Source organism: Dermacentor silvarum, chromosome 10 (genome assembly GCF_013339745.2).
Source record: "Dermacentor silvarum isolate Dsil-2018 chromosome 10, BIME_Dsil_1.4, whole genome shotgun sequence".
In the NCBI taxonomy this organism is placed as follows: Eukaryota; Metazoa; Arthropoda; class Arachnida; order Ixodida; family Ixodidae; genus Dermacentor; species Dermacentor silvarum.
The window spans coordinates 17923633-17947921 of NC_051163.1; the positions used below are offsets into that span (position 1 = coordinate 17923633).

The 24289-nt window shown below is 46.5% G+C and overlaps 1 protein-coding gene across 2 annotated transcripts in view; it reads left to right on the forward strand.

The window, feature by feature from the left end:
* LOC119465933 (uncharacterized) overlaps nucleotides 1-24289 on the forward strand; it is a 57723-nt gene that overhangs the window by 17983 nt on the left and 15451 nt on the right. The gene's annotated exons all lie outside the window — the stretch shown is intronic.

Consider the following 24289-nt stretch of genomic DNA (forward strand, 5'->3'; position numbering starts at 1 on the left):
ATAAGGATAACTTATAGCGACTGCTGGAAGCAGAAGTTCAATTTAAGGCCCGTGGTTTTAAAAGGAACATTTCCAAGCATTTGTAAATTTTCAAAAGAATGTATCACAAGCTTACGACTCTGTAGCATTGTGCCACAACACGTAACAATTCTGTAAACTTTGCTGTTACACCATCTAAAGCAGACAAATATGACCTCTTGGTTCACAGCTAACGTGAAAATTTTCAACTTTTTATTAAGTAATATACGCGAAACTAACGAAGAAACAATCGGACAGAAAACTGGAAAAGTCACTACATTGTTTACGGGAGTTTTGCAATAGTGCTGTTCACAAATTGTTGCTATGATTCAGAGCGGTGTATATTATGTCAATTGCGTACGCTTTTTTTGTGTAATAGATACAGTTTGCGTAACGTGATATCGTTGGCGTGATTACTGAGTTACGTAGCTATAAGTTTAACGCTTTACGTTATCTTTTCATTTTTTGACAATTATTCGAAAAAAAATCTAACTAGAAAATCTGCTCCTAACAGTCAGTGGACTAAATGTTCAATGCAATGATCAATACAATGATGTTCATCAATTTTTTTTCAGTGGATACCTAACAAATCATATTTTCTTGTTGCCATGTATGCCTCCAGTATAAATATTGTATATTGACGAATACAACGCGAGAAAATGAGTGCGAAGTTGCTAAACCACTTTAACGAAAATTCTGTGTACATAAACGAAAATGTAAGACTATGCTGATTCTTGATATTGGCATAGGTGCTCAAATATTTTTTAAAAACAAATGAAGAAAATGTGCGATATCTCATTAAAATATAAAGTCCCGCCAAGTTTGTAAGTTAATAACTTCACAATAAAACGTATGTCGCAATTACGTTGAATCGTACCTGTGTACAAAGGCGTACAGGTGGTTGATAGCGAACAAACGTCTTTTCGTATTTACTGATAGGAGAGAAATACGACGACGGCTTTCAACGATGTTGAGCGCAACTTGGCTACAACTTTGAATGATCTGGGCCACAAAAACATATTTATCCTTCTGCTTGATGTATTCCCTTGACAACCACTTTATCCCTTTCGACCCGATGTCTCCATATGGAGATGCAAATTACTTTTCGATATTGCAACAAGTGACGAAAAGGTGAGCGTCTTGGACAGAATATTGAATACAGACGTAACTCTATGCAAGCCAAAAACAATATCATCGGTCACTTTACTACGAAACTACGGAGAGTAATGCAGAACCACCGTTGTTCAAAAGGTGCACCACTAGGTTCGACGAGAAGTTTGATGTGTAATTCTGTATCACTGCGGCTGTTATTTGTTGTTCTTTCTTGCGTCAGAACGCCCTCAACTCATTATTAAGCAGCACATTTGTATACTTGCAACAAATCGATCGTTTTAATGGTACAATGCATCGTCTATTAATGGTAAACATTCGCGATCAATTATCTTTGCAATTATCGCGTCTTGCCTGATGCGACCTGAATATTGGAGTGACAGATCAAAAATAACTTTTTCCCGCAACGTTCGTGCCGGATTTCCAGGAAAGAAATATATAAATTTGGAACGTCATAATAACGCCCAGTCATAATTTGTGATTGAAGAGTTAGTATATGGAGGAATAAACTTTATCTACAGAAATACACGGAATCCTGAGAATATTGGGGCCCTTGAGTCAGATACATTTGTCTGATGTCCACGGCAGACCGTAAAAGATAGAAGGCAGAGGCGTCAGCAGGATAGAGCGAGTGCAAAAATCCAGACAGAAGAAACGACAGACGTGAAGCTTACCAGCTCCACTTTGTACCTTTGTGCGAGGCCAAAAATGATGTCGTGACCCTCACGGCCTTATGTGTCGGTGGCACGGAGGGCCCGGCTACCGCATTTTCCAGGATGTAGCCGACGCTCTCCCCTGAAACCTGCAACTGCCTTATAGAAATCAAAATAGAAAGTTCTACATATAATATATAAATTGTATATTTGCTAACAATCGATTAGGCAGACAGGGGTGGCATGGCAACGCAGAGCGTGGGCGAAAAGAGCAGACAATCGAAGTGAGTTATTAATTGATTGCTGACATTTAAGGTCCTAAGCATATGAAACAAACCGACGATGAAGCCAGAGATAGCGCATGCGAAATTAACTGTTAAACATAACAGTTAATTTCGCCTATTTAATAAAATGGGGATAAATGTGAAAATCGCAATGAATGAAATGAATGAATTATAGGCATGTACATTCAATCACAAAATGTTACGGACCATGAAATCTGAGAAAAAGCTGAATATCTCCGCAGCCTCACAGTGTAGCCTGGTATTTACATTGCGGGCCTCGAGTAGAGTATGCTAACAACATGGCCGTACACAATTTTACTGGCTACTGTTACACGCTGCTCGTTATTTAAACGGTTTCTTAGATCCCGTAGTCCGTAAACTTACAGCGCACAAGAAAAACTACTTGGAACCAGTGAGAGTCGAACTCACATCTGCATTTCGCGTGCGGTGCCTTACTAGAGAGTTTTGACATGTCCGGTATTACGGTAATACGCGATGGCATTTGCGGATTACCGGGCCGTAAACGTGAGCGACCTCCTCGCCACCTGGTGGCACAGATCTCAACTAGACAAACACAGAGCTATTACTGCAGTAACCAAGTGTATTCTGCTTCGCTGCTGGTATAAATTTTCGGCAAAGGCGTAATCGTGGACACGTGACCTTTTTAAGTGTTTTTTTTTTACAAGAACGAAAACGCCATTGCATATACCGTAATACCGGACACGCTAAAGCTCTCTACACTGCGGCGGATGTGCTCCCCTTAACTTTCCCTAGCATTTGTGTACGTGTAAGGAAATTAGCCGTAGGAGTGTTAGCAAGCACCACAGGCGGCCATGGCAGTGAATGCATGGAACATCCTTTCAACAGCAGACGTCACGCTGACGTCGGCATCCCAAGGCATAACGAGGCCTACCGGAGACGCCGTAATGGACTACTTCCAATTGATTTTGATCGCCTGCGGTTCTTTAACGCTCGCTCACAGTGGGGGAAAGGTGTGTTTTAGCGTTTCGCAGCCATAAGAATGTGACTATCAGAGTCGGGAATCGAACCGGATACCTCGAGCACGGTAGCAGAGTGGTCAGGGTCGCGGGAACACCACGGAGGTTGAGTGAACACGACCCTTCTCAGCGTCTTCGCGAACTGCCGCTTAGAGAGATCGCCGACCCGCTTTTCAATCATTGTTCGCGGGTATCCATTCTGACACTTTCGATTTCATTTTTATTTTCTCGAGGACTCCACGAGGAGGTATTACGGAAAGGGTGAGTTAAAGAAATACAGTATAAACGTATGATTGCGTGCTATTAGCGCGAAAGTTGATTTGTTACCTTTTCTTTGAAGCTCAAAGGGCATCTATAAGAGCGATGCTCTTGGAAATGCCGTTCCAGTCTTTGGCTGCTCTGGCAAAACGAAAAAAAAAGAAAAAGAAAAAAGGAAGCAAAGAATAAGTTAGTCTGGCCCCGTGGACAAGAAACGCGTGGCTAGTGCGATAAAATATGTACCGTATTTCGCGGATTCCAAAGTTCACGGAATATACAAGATAAAAAGTTAAAATTTTGCGAGCTGCAGACTGAACATTATTTCTTACAGCGAATATGTTTATGGCTAGGGTTCCTTGTGTGCGTAAGCAAAACCTCAGGTCCCGCGCGAACGCGCTCGTGCCACTGTTCGTGCGTTTCTCGTCGTCTTCTTCCACAGCTGGCTCGTCGGCGTCCCTCGGATATGCATTCTTGAGTAGATTAATCATCAATAGTCACTACTTTCCAGGTCACTAGACTCCCAGGTAGATAATAAAGGTTTCTCAAAGATTTGCCGTCGTGCTAATCGCGTTGGCCATGTCTACTTTCGCACCGCCCTCTCTCTGTCGGCGTTCCAAGCGTTTGCGTATCTAGTTTCCTTTCTTTTCGCTCTCCCGCGGTAGCGCTATATAAACAAACCAGAAAAACAAGTTGCCGGTCTCCATTTTGAACTTAATTTCTTTTCTGTCGTCGTAATGGGGATGCCGCGTATAGTCCGGACTCCCGAGATGCAACGCGCCTATGAAGAGCGACGGGGAAAACAGATGCGCTAGTGCAATCCGCGCCGGCGGGCCACTAACACCAATTGTCCACCTATAAAGACAAATAATCACCACCAATCGAGACAATAAACGTGTTCGTGCCTTTGTTCAAAATTCTGTGTCATGTCATCCACGTTCACGCAGTGGGATGGTTCATGATATTTTTTTTTTATAATCGGAGGCTGGCTTGATAGACACGAGGCCGCGCCTGCAAACTTTCTTGCGCCCTGAATCACACAGCGAAATCAGCTTCCTAATGTTCGTCGCTGCGTGCGCTTAATATTTCCAGCTCGTATTGGGCAGCGCGCGATATTCAAGCGAACGCTGCTCGCGATGTTTAAAGTGGCTTTTATAAAGTTGTTGCTAAAGTTGCTGTCTTTTTTTTCGCAGTCCCGGCGAGAGTAATTTTGAAAGGTCTTTAGAATTTACTGCTATTAGCAGTGTAATAAAGTGTAATCGCTGACAATAAATTGTTTGCCAAAAGGCCGGGATGATGTAAGGCCACCCGATTAAGTGTGTAATGAAATAACTGATGAATGGTGGGAACACGGCGGCGAAAAGACAAGAGATAAGTGCCACTGTGCTTTGAAAGTTGAACCGCTAGAGGCTATATGAATGTGAAGAATTAACGCTTACATGGGAAGAGAGAGAAATAAGATGGCGAAAGGCAGGGGAGGTTGACCGAAATGCGATCATCGGCTTGCTACCCCACACTGGGAAAGGAGTTAAGGGGACTTAGAAATATCGAAAGCTCAGAACTGCGCTGTTCATCCTATAGACCATTTTTTTTGCGTGCCGTAAAACTGAGGACAGCTTCGCCACATTTTCGTGACGTCGCAACTCTGGCGCTAGTCCTGAAGGAGCACTCGCATGACGCTAGCGCATGCTGTGTCCTTGTCCCCGTTCAAAGGTTGAACAGCGTCTTTCGAGGTAGGCTGTAAAAAACGGTGGCGAGTGTTACACGTTCGTAAAACGTGAAGGCGAAAGCCTGCCAGCTGTGGAGAGGGCGAAGACGACGAACGCGCGAGCTGTGTCCCGAACGCGTCTCTGTGTCCACGTGACGTCGTGTGCAATCAGGAACGCACTAGGCACACCTTTAGTAAACCACAACCGTGGAGCAGCCGTGGCTTCAGGGAAGCGTGCTTGTCTTGAACCGTGGAGGCCCGGGTTTGATTTCCACCCAGACCGAAATGTACCAAATGTTCTTTTCAAAGGCACTACTTTACTTTGTTTACAGGAACCTCCCCGAGAAATGTGACGTCAGTCCGAGCATTCTTAGACGTGTTTGTTTGGACTCTTTGCGGCATCGGTCATTTTTCGTCACGGCGCAGTATCGCCAAGGTCACCGCCAAGGGCGCCGCGAACATAGACGCACAAGGCGCGCTCGCCTTATGAAGCGGGTCGCCATAGCGCGCAGTTCTTTACTGTGATAACTCTACAGCATGCACCATGGGGGCCGCGCCGCGGTGATAACGTTGGTACGTAGCTCTCATACAGGATTGTCAGGTTGTATGAAACGACCTCAAAAGTAAAATGGAATACACCAGCCACGTACACATGTAGCTATCCGGCCCAACCCATGGTTTCGCTATAAGTTTGCAGTACGATGCCCCCCCCCCCCCCCCCCCCCAATTATCGCGTTGTGAGGAGTGAAACGTGTCACAACGCACTGCAAAAAGTTTGCATGTGTGTGCATTTTATTTTCTCTAAACGCTCATAAGTTGTTTACGCTTGTGTTGTTTTTGCCATCCTTTAACTTTTGCGAATGAGTGAAAATCACACTTTTGTTTGGTTTATTGAGCGTGGATCACGTACTGGCGTCTCGTATGTTCACGCATACAGTATTTTTTTTTAGAGCTGAGCTCTTAGGCACCTTGCCGCTTAGGCAGCTGCTGTGGATCGCGCCCACGCGTCACCCACGCGCTGCCTCTCGCGATCTCCCGATAAGCGAGGCAGTCGCGCCACACTTCACTCCGTTTGCAACGTGCCGCACGGGACAGATTACCTGCGCCCGCCAATATATCGCGAAATGAAAACACGTATACAGCGGCGCTCAAATTTCGAATTAGGGAGTATCGTTATCGTCGGTGAATTTTTTTAATAACAATGATCAGTTACATTTTCTCAGTGCGTACAAAAAGAAGCATTGCGATAACAGCTAGGCTCATGCGCGGTACAAAACTGCTTAACGCCGATCTATTCTTTTTGCGAAATATCTAAGACTCAAATAAGGGTGGGAAGTAATTTGCGTAGGTAACCGGAACAACTACGGAGGTTTTTATAAAGTAGCATCTTCGTGGCATGGGCGTAGCTATTGGCTCCAACCACACGTCTATAAGGTGGTGGTCCGTACGAAATGAGGCCAAGGGACCCGATTTTTAATTATATCATAAGAAGTCAATATGCAAAGACAACACAGGAGAAATTATCAGTCAATTATATAAATGATAAAATTTTTTAGGGTAGGACTTCATACGGGACATTACGAGCATGCCTGCAAATGAACGTAGTTACAGCTATAGACGTAATCTATCTAGCCGCGCCGACCACAGTTTAACTTGTGATAGTTATCAATATAGACCATTTCATTATCAGTTTTGCTGTAAAGAACTAATCGTTACAGCGACGGTCGTAGTGCAACCGTTCGCTGCATGCATGTGTTCCAGTTCGGAATCGAAGAGTCTGTGAAGTAAATTACATCAATGTCAGACAAACTGTCGAGTGCGGAATAACAATTTCTCGTATGTTTTTTTTTTCTCCCGTTCGCGTTCTATTCCCGCTTGGTAGACATTAGACTTAAGCAACGGCAGGCAAATGACACGCTCCAACACCGCGATACAAGTGCCACGCAAAAAAAAAAAAAAAAAAAAAAAAGACGATGAAACGTTTGCATGCGACTGTGAAACGAATTCGCCCTGCCAACCTGGATGCTTTTTTTCGAGATGGATCGCCCCGAACGCGTAGAAAGTAAGACGGTTGTACAAAACGTACGGTAGATAAAATAAACACGCGCAGCGATTGACGAGGCCACGTTGAAGGATGAACGCCCGTCGTAATGAGAGTCGGTCGCGAGGTCATTACTGCTGGCACTCAGGCAGGAGGACAGTTAATCACGAACCTGTCGTACAACGTTTCGTGTTGTTTCTGGCAACCCCGAACTATAGCGAGCGCTTGCAAAGAGTTGTCATTTGTGGAAATGCTGTCGCACTGAATCGGCGTAGCGCGGGAGACGCCATGCATGACGTCAGCAAGTCGTGGGACTCAATGCTGAACCTAAATTCGCGCGAAATATAATAGCACGCGATTGGTTGGCCTCGTCTGTCCTGTCCAGTCACGATGGCCAATGGTGCAACAGCCGAGGTTCCGCTTAACCGCGGTTGACTTTCTTATATTTTTTTTCTTCATTTCTGTGAAACAAGTGCACGTACGCACGCGAGAAAAATTAAACCACGGACTACGGGCTCACCACAAAAAAAAAAAAAAAAAAAAGAGCTTAATTTATTCGTAACTGAGAGGTAAGAAGTGAAACTGACGAGTTAACTGGAATGTTCGCAATGCCGCAAGTTTGAACTGCAGTCCTCAATTTCAAGTTACATTCACTGATGGAGGAAAAAAAAATCGGCTTTATCGCGGAATTCCTGGTCTGTGTACTTTTGTTCTGCGGAGTACCTGTGTGACCACTACATAAGACTTATGGCCGCTTTGTGACCAGCAAAGACAACTGCACACCCAGCGTTGAACGATGGGGAGCCTTGCGCCCTCTTTAGGGACTATTAAGGAACCATAACCTTTTCTAGACATCGCAAAGAGGGCATTATGTGCTGTGCGGCTTTATTTTTTTTAATTTTTAATTTGTTTGTTTAGTGCAGCTTAGCCTCAAAGCATTGACAAAGTACATGCGTTTGAACATTATATTGTTTTCCAACCTCGCGATCAAGTGTGACGTCATGTAATGCACTATTTGCATGTTTAATAATTTTTTTCTCACGTCAGCAGCATTTGTATAAATAGTTTCATCACTCATAGCGTCTGATCCCGCTCGAAAGTGAAATTAAGCAGCCGAAAGCACATACTTGTAACCTCTCTACCAGATTTCCCAGCCAAACCTAACTAGATGTCCGCACCACCTTACGTGCATCAGACGTGGATGCGGCGATACTCTTGCAAGCTAATGCGACGTTTTGCGAGCGGTGATAGTAGCATTGCGACCAGAGGTGTATGTAAAGAAAGACATTACACATAGCGATGCGTGTTTAACGCTTCGACACATCTGACGGACAGGTGGTCAATCAGTTGCCTCCTGCCACGCGACCTACGCGATCGAGGAGCCCTCCCGCTGACTCCGGCGAGATCTCCGGCGAGATCCGGCGAGATTTCCTTTGCTATGTTGTTTGAGCCTTTCCTCTAAGTACCACAGCTGTGTGGAAGAACCCGCAGTACGGCTACTGGGTGAGACACTGACGCTAAAACCTGGAGGAAGATGCAACGAACGAAGCTTCGCCCACACGCGCACCTTAGCGATTGTGATGCGATAGCATTATCAGGACTGCGCCGCCTGCAGAATCGGATCACGTTACAAACATCATTAAATGAATCAGCACTTACAAGGACACATAATGTGCAGGTGCAAGGATAGAACCACCGAGTCACCAGCTTTGATTACATTGTCTCCGGAATCAGCGTGGTTTTGATTACAGCATCCGTGGGATCGGCCCAGTTTTCATTGTACCACTTCATGGCCTGGCCTAGTTTACAATTATGCTTTCACGGGAACGGGCCACTTGGCAAGAAACGGACGATTAGACGACAAATCGTCGGAAAGGGAGGAGGGGGGGGGGGGGGTTGAGTAGTGGTCAGGCAACGAAAGTTTCTCTTTCAAAAACGAGAAAACGCTGGATGTATGCTATTTCTGTAGAGGCTACCTGTACGAGGTGTCTGGGCGTCGCCTTAATGCCCTCTGGACTGTTGTGGGTTCACGCGAGCATGTGCTCAAATGTGGTAGGGACAGTGGAGCTGGCGAAATTTCGGAGATTGAAGTTCTCGTCCTGCGATGGAAAGATCTCTGACTCTCGTCCGTACCGAGGACGCTGTGTCCCTGCGGCTCGAAAGAACCTTACGGTCTCATGCTTTGCCATCCAGCCTTTCTGACAGAAAACAAAGTTTACTGCGAACAGCAGTTATAACATGGGAGATGAGGCCTGATCATGTTCATTCGTTCGATCGATCGTTTGTTTGTTTGTTCGCTTGCTTGCTTGCTCGCGTGATTGTTCGTTCATATGTTTGTTTGCTTGCTTGCTTGTTGGCTTGCTTGTTTACTGGTTCGCATGTTTGTTTGTTTATTTTTTAATTCGTCCGTCCATCACTGCAGTTTGGTCCAGAGATGGCATAAGTAACGTAAAATATAAGGAAACCAAATGAGACGAGCAGGTATACTTGAATCCCAACCAACGCTCATACGCTTTCAAGTCGAGAGTTGGAATCATTCCCCCGCGGACTTTGAGGGTTCCTGTTATGAATCGGCTTACTTAGTATGCGCTGAAACGTCACAAAGCGCACAGACGTTTCTGTTACGTGAAACTCGTGAACGCGCGACCGGTACTGGAACACATGACCTCTCGTGTATACGCGAAGGCAAAAAGCCAGAATAGTTGAGCCACTTCTGCACCACTCGCGTAACAATGGAAATGTTCCGTCCTCGACAACCTTTCGTGACTTCCGGTCATTTGGATCATCGAAAAAAATAAAAATAAATAAACGTCAGAAGAAACAACGCTAGCTTTATCGTTTGTCTTGTAGCGCTCGGTATCGATCGAAATGTTTGTTTTAACGTGAATGAACGGAAATCAGCGAAGCCGCACTCTAGCACGCGTTATGTTTCTTTGTTGTAATAAATTTAAGAAAAAAATTCATGGGGCACTTAGTCCTACGGAGATGAATGCGATAGACTTGCGACCACCAAAGGGCGAGGGTGCGACTCCCACCGAAGGTCGTGGGTTAGAGTGCCTTAATTAACTCTGTATTAATTAACTGTGCCTTAATTGCATTCGCCTTAATTAATGCCGGAGGTCCTGGGTTCGACTCCCACCAAAAATTGTGGCTTCGAGATCCGTGATGAACTCTATCCCAAACCTGCCTTAATTAACTTCGCCTTATTTCACTCTGCCTTAATTACCTTGCCTTAATTGACGTCATCAACTGTCTCGATTGGCTCACTTGGGCCATCTCACTTGGGCCACTTGGACTGACTTTTTTTGGACTATCGTGGTCATGCCAACGCAGGATTTTCCACCTCGTGAGGTAGAGAATGCTTTCGCATTAAAATATGTTGGTTTCCACCGAAGGGTGTAGCAATGACAGCGTTAGCGAGTCTTAGCCTTACGCTCGAACTCCCGGGTCGGTGTTCTAACTACGCGATCTGGAGTGCAAGCACGTCTGTGCGGATGCGACATGTTGGTGAGATGCAGCACGCAAGGCAACTACTGCTATAGGCATAAGGAACTGCGCCTCGGCAGCGACCAGCATGATACTCCACAACGCCGCATGCCGATGACTTAAGCAGTTGCTTGAATACATCGAGAACATGCATCATCTCTGGTTTGATGAGCGCAGACACCCTGTTTCTTTCTTGCTTATGATTTTTGCCAGGGAGTCACTCGTTTAAAAGCTCTGCGCGGCGTGAGCCATGGATATTTTTGCTATTCCGAATGGTCCGTCGTTCCAAATGATTTGGAAGCTGTGCCTACGAAAAAAGTAACAAATATAAGCAGTGCCACTGCGGTGGTTGCGGGATATGTTGTATGGTTGAAGCTAGTGCACATATTGGCTCCATTCGCTATGGACGTGTGGGTTCCGAATTACATCAGTGGGTGGTGTGTTGCTCGCCAGATGTTTCCCTAATGCGAAATTTTAGTGCAGCTCTATAGGTGTTTCGTTTCGTGATATGCTGGCTGGCGCGGACAAACTGTCTCGTGCGGCAAGTTGCAAATGTAGCGAAGGGTGGCGCGACTGCCTCGCTGATCGGGAGATCGCGAGAGGCAGCGCGTGGGTGACGCGTGGGCGTGATTCACAGCAGCCGCCGCAGACAGGCCTCCGCTCATGCAGTGCTTTGTTTCCATATACGGTATCGTTGGACGCGCTCGCCCATGCCATCGGTGAACAGACGACGGCGCGCGTCGAAACGCGGCGGCCCGCCTGGCTACGACGCGGTACATTCAACTCTCAGTGAAGCAGATTTATATCATGCAAGAAAGTGCTTCTTCTTTCCTTTTTGTGCTGATCTAACAGCTCTAAAATATAACAATTACGCTTATAGATATCGAAGCATTTTGAAGCACTGTCAATACAAATACCAAGTGGCGTCTGCCAAGGCGTCTGTGAGTGAGCCCAGTGAACGCGCGCTACCGCGCGTCTTTATGGATGCAAACCACCATTCCTCGCGAGGCGCGGCAGGCGAAAGGCGCGTAGACGCCAGCTAGCGCGCGTCCGCAAGCATACGTGTGGTCTGGGCTTTATGGTTCCGTTCAAGGAGGTTGAAAAAAAAAAAAAAAACTCCTTGGTTCCGCTGCACCTTCCTCCTCCGCTTTTCTCCTGGCGCTCTCTTCGAAATCGCCGTCTTTCATCCTCCGCTGCGTTCCGCGTTCGCTCTTTCATTCTTCGCAGTGCTCGTTCACTCGTGTACGCCAAGGGACAACGCCGACGCTCAGCGCAGAAACTAGCGCCTAAGCGCTGCGCTCTAAAATTAGTTTTTACTATCTATCTGTCTATCTAGCTAGCTATCTAGCTATCTAGCTATCTATATACTTGTGCGATTTTCAATACACTAGGGGTGCCAATATACCACGTGACCGGCTTCCCACACAGGCGCTTTTTAACGTTGCGGGCCCCGTGTCGCAGAAAATCTGGTGTCGGCGTCATTGTCCGTTAGACAAAAATATTTACGCATATTGTGGACGTCCATTTATATTACGGACGTTATGTTCCTCATATGTACGAGTACATAATCATCGCTTCGCGTCTTCACGTTCGGCGCGCTAGCTCGTGCTTTTGGCGTAAAAATTACGGGGGATGCTTAGAACTTTCTACGAATGCGAAGTCCTAGCTAGTTGGACCCATAGCTATGTATCAGGCGGCGAAGTATACAAGGCGCGCGAACTTGCTTCCGCCGTTTCCAAAAGGCTCTCCGGGGCACCGCCGCTGACATTTCCCTCCTCCTCCCCAGCGCCACCACCACGCTTGTCCTCAACTGCGCCGCCGCTGGCATTTCCCTCCTCTTCCCCAGCGCCGCTGTTTCCCTTTCACTCCAGCGTTGAGCGCGAGGGGCAGTATGGGAACGCTGGCCTGATGAGCGGCGTCGAAGCCAGCTGTGGAAGACGAGGACGAACGCGCGAGCAGTGGCTCGAGCGCGAGGCGAGATCGCACACTTAAAAAAAAAAAACACGAAAGTGTTTTATCCCGGGTTTCACGACTGATTTCCGGCAATGGATGTGATAGTCGCCATCTAGGAGCGGTGAAGCGAAGCGCTGCATTGTGACACTAACGAACGCCGACAGGGAGCGCTTCGGTAGTCGCTGTGCGGAGGGTCCAACGCGGTGTAGCCATAGAATAAACAACCAACTATAGCCTCGTGCATAGTTTCATACGATAATTATACAATAATATTCATACAATAAAGAAAAACATTATTATTATTGCCCGAGGGCAGGTTTCGAACAAAGGAACTCTGGAAGAGAAGCCTGATGTTGAAACCATTACGCCACGGACGAACGCCTCGACAAGCGACATAAAACGCCCTTATGAATGTATCACGGGCAAGTCAGTGCATTGAGACGCTTGGCGCGTTTCGATTTGACCACCTCGCCAAGCTGAACCGTTGTAATTAGTAGCGATTGTGCGTGTTCGCAACGTCTTCTAGCACTTCGAAAAGTATGTACATTGCTCGGAAATTTACGACAATGAAGGCATATGAAGAGCAATAAACAAAGTCACAAGAACGTCTAAATCCACAAGCACGAAGATCAGACAAATCCATGTACTTCCCATCAATCCCATGGTGGCTGAACGATTGCAACGCCAGAATATGTGGCCTCGTGTTGGCAGTTTCTGTACCTGACAGCGACCTTGAAAGACAGAGGCTTTCGCCTTAAAATATATATGAACTTTGACAGCCCTGTACCACCCTTCAAGGCGTACTGGAAGAAACGAACTGGGGAATAAGTGGTTCGTTCATTCATTCATTTGCACCATCCTGGTTCCCTTTCCTTTTGCTCGAGACAGCGTCTTTCAAACATATACCATTATTTTTTTTTAGTTTGACCTGAATAAAAATTTTCACCTGTAACAGCGATTTTCCACCTTTTCAGATGTATTCTTGGAAAAGGCGCGGAGATTACTAGCGTGATAAATCACACTGTGCAAGTGCCAAATGAAGAAAGATTCATGAATAAACATAAAGTACATGCTGCATTAGTGAAATGGAATACCAGAAGTAGCGAAGCGATCTCTGTTTAGCCGCAATTCTGAGTCTGGCACCACTTTTGATATATGCGTCCCTAAAGTTCTACGGATGGAAAAACTTTATTATTTATCAAGGGAGGGGAAAGGGGGAATAAGGGAAGGGGTTTGCGAAATGCATTGGCTTTCCAGTTAAGTTTCCCAAAAGCGTTCCTTTATATCAGTTTGGGACGGCATCAATGGGATGATTGGAAGCCTTCGTATTTCTGGCAAGCAAACATGACTTTAATGCTGCTGAGCCTCAGTTTAAATTTAAATATGTTTCCTAAAGGGAATAACTAGACAGATAATTGGGGATTTTTTTAGATGCCAGGACGTTATGACTCGTTCTTCAAGCAGTAGCCACCTTTTCGGGTAATTTACCTGCACAGGCCAAATTGCTTGCATTCCTTGCTCACTGAGATAAAGAAAAAGATCTTCGAACTTATAAAGAACATTTGGTACATTCGAAGCAGCAGCGTACGAGATGTGAGTTCTGTGTCATCTTGAAAATCACTCGACAGCTTCTGTCGTTCTCCTAAACATCCGCGACGCATTTTCTTATCAATATGTATAGAAGATGTTGGCATCATTGGTGCTGCCGTCTACTTCTTCTCGTCGAGCCAAACAGTACGTATCAAATTTGGGCCGGCTCAGACGAAGAAGTTATTATTAACATAAAATGTAAGCACAAGACGGAACGCGCTTACGCAAAGTTCGCAGAAAGTTCAAATGAAAACAATGTAGGTCACAACGCGTGCAATTTGCACAGTAAGTAGGTTCGTAACTTATTTCGTAAATAGGTTCGTAACAGCTAACAGGTCGTAAAAAATGAAATAAGAAAAATTTGAACGCAGTCTACAATACAAAACACACAAGGCTACAACAAAAGCTGTTACAAGATTGAGAGCACTTCAGGCACACTTCGCAGAAACTTTATAAACTGCAGCACACCGGATACTTCCCGCAGAAATTACATCTCTCAAGTACTTCACCGCCAATTCCTGGCACTTCCAGAAAATCTTTTAAGGCGCCAACTGTACGGTTTTGCAGTTCAGTCATTGAATATATTATCCCAATAGGGATTCCAATGAGATTGTTCTTCGCTCCAGAGCGTTTTTATTGCTACCTGTTTCTCTTTTTCTTTTTTTAATAAGGGACCATGATTAGCGGAGTGCAGCAAAATGCGTTCAATATCTTTACGATAACTTACCAAACGCATTTCTTAGGAAGCGCATAACTAAGCAAGCGCACTTATAAGACACCTTTTTTCTAACCCAGCGCGGGGCAGAAACCAGACATTCCTCTTCCGCTTTACAGAGTTCTGGGCCAGTTGGTTTGATGTAGTTACTGTGACCTAACGCTTAAGCTACGCAGACAGTCCTTGTCGTACTTTCTTATCTGCGTCGCTTAAATGCTGTCGCGACAGTTACCTCGTCCACTTAACCTCCCTGCATTTCCTATGTCATTTACCATGCTCTATCTGTCGGCGAAATGATCGCTAGGGAAATTGAGAGCTGCTGTACTGGCACTATCAAAATAAGCTTTTGTTTATCTCGTTTCGCCCGCTAAAATATTTCCCAAGAAGCACGAGTAACTAAAACACTGAATAATGACGTCGCCCGAGCGTTACCCAGGAGCGACAATAGGTCTAAAAGAAAGGACACTATTACTATCGACTTTGCTCGGACAGAACGCGAAGTAGTACCATAAACGCTATTGCTGTCGGATGCGGTCCCATCATTTCATCAGACCTGCAACACACGCATGCTATAGAACGCTGTGAATTTCAATGCGTAATGCTTTAAAATTTTCACGCGATTGCGAAAGAACATTCGCAGATTTGAAATGCAAATACCATCCTTTCTGTGCATGAAGATCTCGTATAGCGGAACCATAAGTTTTATTCGATTAGCATACAGCATGTGGCACACAGAAAAACTACTGCCGTAGCATGAAATTTTGCTCACGACAAGTTATTCATCCATCCATCCATCGCTTTCTTGTTGCAAGGAAACGGAACGTCGACACGCAGTTTCGTTTTGCATCAAAGCAGGAAGTGCGTGAAAATGTCATTGCAGTTAGACGGGCTGCTCCTTGCGTTCGCTTTCCTATCAAGTGTATTATATGTTTTTAAAATCAAATAATAATGATAATAACAATAATAGACGGGCAGCAGTATGATCAAACATGTTCGAGAAGGGGAACTCCGCGTTTGTGCTACGTGTGCTGCAGTAGCTAACGTCTCTCCCCACCGCAGTTCCTACGATTTCAACACATTGGCTCACTAGCCACTTCCGGCCCTTGCAGTACAGAAAAAGCATGGCCTCTGAGATTGGCTTTTGTTACATCGAGACGGCCTGCGCCTTGCGTGGGACTGATTTGGACCCCACCTATTCGCCTTAAATACCGACTCGCACAAAAGAACATTACCTAGACCGGCGCCAACAACAACGACAATGACAACGACGACAGCAACCATGACAGCAACAACAACGACTACGACAACCACAACAACACCAGTGTGCTAAACTAGTCTGGTTGGTATACATCATTAGAACGGGAACAACATTGCCTAAGACCGAATAACAACAAGCATGCAATACATGTTTCTACCGTGCCTAGAATGCCAAGTATATTCTATAGTCACTGTAACGTTGTCTACACTTATAGCCTTCTGCATCGGCTGTAAGAACCGCGACTATCAGGCGCTTACGCTTGCGAGTTCTAAGCACCCTTTACGTAGCACGACAAGAGGCCATTAGCGAGCGTAAAGGCTTCTGGGAATAACAATTACACGTGCGCGCTGCGCACACTGCGTTCTCCATGCATTTTTGATGCTTTTCGATCGCGAGAGGAAAGAAAGAAAGGAAATTAAAAAAAAAAAAAAACATGCAAGGGTGGCCGCGCTACGCCGCCGCTGAACCGAGAACAAACGTGCTTTTGTCGGACGCCTTTCGCGAAAATGTTGACGCTGCATGGTGGGTGTCGTGGGCGGCATCGAACGCTTCCTTTGTTCATCGCGTGCTAGAGAGATACCAACAAAAAACAACGTTGAATCAGCTTAAACTGGAAAAGTAGGAAGTTTTGAAACTCTGTTTCTGTTTTTTTTTTAGACTAGTTTCATTAACTTGATTTAAAAAAAGTCTGGTTGTTACCGCAAAAAAAAAAAAAAAAAAAGGGCCGAAATTTATTTTTTTCTTTCCATTCTGAAAGCTCAGCTCCGATACGCCAGTTTGTCGTCGTGTATTACAGTGTAGTTTCAAGCCCCAAGGCTGTCTCCGCTCAAAAATATAGGCGTTCAGTTCTTTTAGAATGCGATCTATTCCTGTTTTCAGCGATAAATGCTTTTCTAGGCATCAGCGAATGCATTGCGCGTCATCTATATAACGTTACGGCGAACGGTTGCGAGAAGTTCAGGCTGGCGTGGCCACCCGTTGATAAAGTTCTGTATTTCTTGGCTTGCAAGCAAATTTTTTTGTTTCTGTCTAAAAGTGGCAGCCACAGTCAATTGATGATGTCACACCGATCCATCGGCGTAGCTGTAGCTTCACGGCTCCAAGGTGCATGTACCGAACATGGTACCAGTGCAATAGCAGGCCGAACTTCGGTAATTATTATGCATAGTTAGGATGATTACCACTTTATCATCATCATCATCAGCCTATATTTATGTCCACTGCAGGACGAAGGCCTCTCCCTGCGATCTCCAATTACCCCTGTCTTGCGCTAGCGTATTCAAAATTGCGCCTGCGAATTTCCTAACCTCATCATCCCACCTGACTTTCTGCCGTCCTCGACTGCGCTTCCCTTCTCTTGGTATCCATTCTGTAACCCTAATGGTCCACCGATTATCCATCCTACGCATTACATGGCCTGCCCAGCTCCATTTCTTCCGCTTAATGTCAACTAGAATATCGTCTACCCCCGTTTGTTCTCTGATCCACACCGCTCTCTTCCTGTCTCTTAACGTTACTCCTAAGATTTTTCGTTCCATTGCTCTTTGTGCGGTCCTTAACTTGTTCTCGAGCTTCTTTGTTAACCTCCAAGTTTCTGCCCCGTATGTTAGCACCGGCAGACACTTTATAAAGTGTCTTTAATGTGCATCAACTGCTTTTGGATGCTTTAGTGTATTTCAACTGTTAACGTTTTCCCTTCTTTGCGTAGCTAGTGCCTAAAACAGCCACTATTTTGTACGGCGTCTTTCTTTTTTTGTGCGTGTGTGTTGCGAACCACTATACTTACACCGTCGTCGCTTATATCGGCTCCGTTAATAAAAAAACGCAGAGGAAAAAAAATTACTGTCCTCACTTTATGTTCCATTCTGCGCCTGACTTCATGTGCCTTCCTTTCTATTCCCCTTCTCCCTTCCACCAGCGTAGGATAGCCAACCGGACTCTTGGCTGGTTAACACGCCTGCCTTCTTTTTTATATAGCTCTCTCTCTCTCTCTGTCTCTCTCTGGAACCTTATATACACAGTGTACTTGTTTGCGCCTTGTTTTTAGTATATCTATGTGACTGCACTGCTTTTCAGTACACTGTACGCGTCACCTTTATGAGCTGTCTTCAGCGTATGTGTGTAACTTGACTTTAAGCTTGACTGTACTTTTAGTTTCTGTGTATTTGACTTACTTATGCGAGTTCACTTTAAGTGGTGGTGTGTTTTACGCGATGTTTTAAATACGCAAGCATTTCTGTGGTTACCCAACGAGAAAACAATCCCTGCGTCCATTCTTCGCGTAAGACGATCGCTTTCAAGGTAGAGCCAGCAGTTATGCTTTCGACAGCTGTGAAAGAAGACGACGACGACGACGAACGCGCGAGCAGTGGCACGAGCGCGTCTCTGTGACCACGTGACGTGTGCAATCAGGCACGCACTAGGCACACCTTTAGTAAGCCAGAACTGTGGAGCGGCCGTGGCTTCGGATCTGAACGTCATCAGCGCACCTGCTGCCGCCACCTGCAGTAGTTTGCATTCCTCACTATTTGCGCCACCTTCCGCGGCAGTTCATGTCGCCGCAGGGCTATCGAATTTACCGTAATAACGCCAAGACGACCGCAGCCTTTAAGCAGTGCTAGGATTACCAGCAGCGCTGAGTGTGAGCGCTGAGCACCACGTAAATAATACTACGAGATGCTTACGCATCATTCAGATAACTCCTTAAGGAGACTCCACGTAATTTTTTTTTACGTTGCTGCGGCCTTACATTGCATGCGATTCTATGTGAATTCCGGCGCCTCTCAAGTGCACCAACATCTCCTAAATATCGTATAATAAAATATAAAGGGATGGGGGAGAGGAGGAGGGAGGCACGTATTGTGTCTGCCCTTTCATTTCATCTACGCACACGTTCGCGCAGCTCCAACTCACGCAGAGATACAAATTACTCTGTGCAGCGCGAGTGTCAGACCACGGCCGGCCCATGCTTGTTCTATACTTTACTTAAAGTCTGTTACCGCTGCACTCCCGCCGGCGTTACGATGACACGGGTGGCCCGATGTGCTCTAATTCGCGGTCGCGAAGCGGCGTCCACGTCACGGGTCTTTCAGGGTCAAAGCGGGCCAGAAGGGAAAGGGCGGTGGGCAATAAAGTAAGAGGGAAGGGTAAATAGAGTGGTGGGTGAGGACGCGGAGGTTTCGAGGGCACGTGGGGAAAGGGGTGGAGTCCCTGAAACCACCCACGCGCTCTCCCTTTTTCGCCTCCCCAGGCAATTGCCGTGTGCCCGGTTTCCCCTAAAGTACCGTGCAGTGTTATCGAAGCGATGCAATCGTATCACCCGAATTCACGAAAGCATTCTTGTACTTTCGGTTCGGAACTTGTTTGGTTGATTACCGGCCGCTTTCTCCGCAGATAGGGCCGACTATCTCAACACCATAGGTATGGAAAACAACAAAAACATAGAAAGGTGATGAAAATATAAAAGACTGTGAGCCGGTGGCGTTGTCCTTATGTGTATTTGAAGAGACTTGTGTGGACTCCGTTATTCTTGTGTCATGAGCGACCATCCCATTGTTACCGGAGTGTGATATCAATGCTGGTGCCCGTAGATGAGACAATCATTTGTACGCTGATGTTCATGTGCTTATTGTGCTTTTTGATATTAAGCGAAGCTTTATCACAAGTTGCGGCGGGGAGGGGGGGGGGGGGTGGTAGTGATGGTGGTGTCACGCTGAAAAGTGGGCCGATCCTGGTGATCGTGCAGAAAGGGTCCAAGCTCAATGGCACATCCCCCTGTGGGCTCGGGGACCTGTAACGCGCCCTTGAACTGTATACCCTTGTCACACGTGGGATTCAAAGTGACAAAATCACCAGCCCTTCTCCTGCCGAGAAAAGGGGGGTAAGCGAAGCTTGTCTCCCGATTCTAGCGTGAGGGCTTCCGAAGCCCTGGCGGAACGTCAGGCCGCAAGCTTCGCTTACCCCCCCCCCCCCCCCTTTCCTCAACAGGGGAAGGGCTCTAACTTTTTATTGCGATAGCAATTATATGGACACTTCAACCGGATTTCTGCCGTCGGCGTCGCCATCGCCGTCGGCGTCGCCGTGAGGTTCCGTATAGATAAAATCTTCGCCGCGCGCCGTATGCCCCAGAGGCAGCGTGCGGGGACGCGCGCTATCACGGAGAGCGAACGCACTCAATCTCCCACGCGCAAGCAAGGAAGCGGAAAGCCAGCGCCGGAGGGAGGAGGGGGGGGGGGGGCACTTCTCTGCCAACAACCGCGCTCGTCGCTCGTCCGCACAGTCTCTTATCTCTCCCACGCGCAAGCAAGGAAGCGGGAAGCCAGCGCCGGAAGGAGCGGGGGGGGGGGGGGGGCGCACTTCTACGCTGCCAACAACCGCGCTCGTCGTTCGTTCGACCGCACCGTCGCTTATCTCCACACGGCTTTGACCTTTATGCGCATTCGCCGCTCAGTTTCCGTTGAAGCGATAGACCGCACGTACCTTCGCCCGCTGCCAGCGTTTTGACAGTCATTGGCTGCAGTCATTCAGTGTGATCTATTCATGTTTGTTTGTGCGCGCTCACACCACGCTTGTTCATTCAGTTAGTAATAGTTGGGCCACATTTTCCAACGCACGCTACACATGCAATGCTGCCCAGATCGGCAGTGCAGCACTACAGGTGTGTCCATTCGCACGCGCTGCCCACGGTAAGCGCTTCTCATCAACACCACCGTTTCACACGCGCCTTCTCGTGGTCATCGAGTCTCTCTTCATGTCGGTCTACTTACGCCGCAGCACACCTGCTTACTTAATCCAGCTCATGTTTACTACAATTCAAATTGCTACCAAACGAAGCACACTACGGCGGCTAAGCCAACCATCTGGCAATAGTAGAGGACAAAAATAAATAAACAGTTGACTTAACGAAGGAACCTGACGCCCCGAACTATTGTCAGAAATAAATTGGGGAATAGATGCTAATAATACTGCTTCCTAATAATGATGACAAGAATAAAGATTGTGAGGAAAAGAAAACTTGTTGCTGGGCTAGTAGATTCATAACGCCTAGGAATGATGCTGCACAAAACAAGCGAGAAGGGAGAGGCACGGACTAGCGCAAACTTCAATCTAACTTTATTTTAGTTAGAGGTCGGCGACTTGAGCGCGCAAGAGTAAGTTAAGAGTGTACGATTAAAAGACGACGAGTGTACGATCACCTCACGGTAACTCATGCGTGAGGGATAACGTCAATTTCTTTGTTTGGTAGGGAGGGAAAGTGTCTTGCGCAGCATATGTTGCACGTAGTGATGCAATCATTTTGAGAATATCTCAGCGTTTTAGAGCGCAAATCTTAGGAGCCCGTTCTTGCGGCGGGAGTCGGCGTCATGCCTAGTAACCGAGCGAACGAGCACAGCTAAAGATGGGAGCGAACGCGGGGCGCAGCGGGGCATGCAAAAAAAAAAAAAAGCGGCTAGAGCGAAAAGTCGCGAGGAGCAAAGCGGAGAGGAGGGCGCAGCGGAACCACGAGGCGGAAAGCGGAGGAGGAGGGTATGGCGAAAGCGTGAGAAGCTACGCGTAGTGCGGCAACGACGGCCGCGAGATGGCGCCAGAGTAGCGCGCGTCGTCTGGGAGGTCTGTCTCCGGCGGCTGCTGCTGTGAATCGCGCCCGCGCGTCACCTACGCGCTGCCTCTCGCGATCTCCCGATTAGCGAGGAAGTTGCGCCACACTTCGCGCCGTTAGCAACGTGCCGCACGAGACAGATTGTCCGCGCCAGCCAATATATCGCGAAATGAAAACACGTATAGAGCTGCGCTCAAATTCGCATTAGGCAGTATCGTAATCGTCGGTGAACTTTTTCTTTTTCTCTCGCACTGAATGTGCGCAGCCTCATTGTGGGCGCTTGGTAACGTGCTTAAATTAACCACCTCTGACAGAAATGAAGTCAGTTGAAAAGTTGCGTTAGACCACGTGTCGCTCTTCTTCACGTCTTTGACTGTTTCGCGCAGTGTACTATCCTAATCATCGCAAGAATAGCACGGCGGTCTGTTCGTTTCCAACAGAGAGCAAAAAAAAAAAAAGTCAGTTTCGACCGGTGGGTGAAGTATTGACAGCGTTAGCCAGGTTTAGCCCTACGCTCGAACTCCGCGGGCTGTGTTCTAACTACACGCACGGCCGGTCTGGAGCGCACGTCTGTGCAAGTGCGACGTGTTGGTGCGATGCAGCACGCAAGGCATCTAGTGCTGGAGATAATTAACTGCGCCCTTGCAGCGCCAGATCATTTGTAAGTGTTCCGGAATTATTTTTAAACATCGCCTGTGGCAGATCATCATCATAAGCCTATATTTATGTCCACTGCAGGACAAAGGCCTCTCCCTGCGATCTCCAATTACGCCTGTCTTGCGCTAGCTGATTCCAACTTGCACCTGCAAACTTCCGAACTTCATTAGCCCACCTAGTTTTCTGCCGACCTCGACTGCGCTTCCCTTCTCTTGGTATCCATTCTGTAACCCTAATGGTCCACCGGTTATCCATCCTACGCATTACATGGCCTGCCCAGCTCCATTTTTTCTCTCTTAATCTCGATTAGAATATCGGCTATCCCCGTTTGCTCTCATGATCCACACCGCATCTCTTCCCGTCTCTTAACGTTAGGCCTAGCATTTTTCGTTCCATACCTCTCTGTGCGGTCCTTAACTTGTTCTCGAGCTTCTTTGTTAAGCTCCAAGTTTCTGCCCCATATGTTAGCACCGGTAGAATGCAATGATTGTACACCCTGTTGCAGATAACATAATTCTAGTCCTCGTGCTGAATTATTCAGAGAGGCGGACATTACTTTCCCAAGAAATAGAAACACGTATTCAACTAATCAACAAACACTCGCTTATTACCTACTTAATTAATTAATTTGCAACACCTATTGAACTTTACGAACTGTGGCCGGTGAGCTTGCAAGGCGTATATCCACTCGGAATGAATGTATACAGAATGACACCATCGTTACGTGTTGGTGAAATAACGCACTGACCAGGACAAAGAGGAGAGACACAGTGTCGTGTCGGATATTTTCTTGGGTCACGGAATCACGGAATGAGGATTTGTCACCAACTCGCCCAACTTACCACATTACAGAATGACACCAGTTTGGAGATATGGGCCATGAAACCTGCCGTAAGAATGAACTGTTCCACTTGTTTTCTTTATCAAAACGCTCTTTTATGCATTCAATACCATAAGTAACTGGAACGCCCATGTATTTCGTCCCCCGATGTGGGAAATAATACATCGAAACTGGTGTCATCCTGGAGACTGATTGCAAGTGGATACGTCTTGCGAGCTCACCGGCTGCAATTCGCAAATATGTGCCATAAAGTCATTCATTAAGAATTTATTTCGTGAATTTTCGTTAATTCTTTGGAGTATGCGTTTTGATTTCTCGTGCTAGTAATGTCCACCTCTTCGAATAATCAAGCTCAAGGGCACGAATTATGCTATCTGCCAAAGGCATTTTTTTATATTTCCGCAAAACATAAAAAATAACCCCCACCCCCCGTATAATATGATACTCCACAACGCCGCACGCTGATGGCCTTAAGCATAACTTCAACACATCGCACATTATCTCTGAATTGATGAGCACAGAAACCGCGTTTCTTGCTTATCACTTTTGTCAGGACATCATTCGTTTAAAAGCTGTGCGCAGCATGACCGATGGATATTTTTGCTATTCCGAATGGTTCGTCATTCCAAAAGATTTCAAGGCTGTCGAAAAAAAGTCGCAAAGATAAGCAGTGCCACTGCAGTGGTTGCGTGATAAGGTGTATGGTTGAAGCTACTATCTACGGTGGCTCCGTTTGCAGTGAAGACTTGAAGAACGGTAGTACTGGTTGGTGTTGCTTCCCATGAAAATTCGTAGAAAACCTTCAAAGTCCCTGAGCGAAGCGGCCTATCCTTGCGCAGTGAACTACTACCGTAGAACTGGTTGACAGTGGTTGGTGTTGATTCCCATAAAAATTCGTTAGTAAGGCGAAATCTTTGTGTCTCATCGTTCAGTCGACCTTCGAAGTTCTTGAGCGAAGCGAAGTAAGTGGACGACTCGGGCTAGTTAAAGGCAATAGAATTACCATGGATGACTAGGAGAATTTAGAGGATGACTAAGCGAGTGAAGAGGATGAGTGAGCGGATTAAGTGGATGAATCAGGCAAGTTGAAGGCCATAGAATTAAGATTGATGGCTAAGCGTAT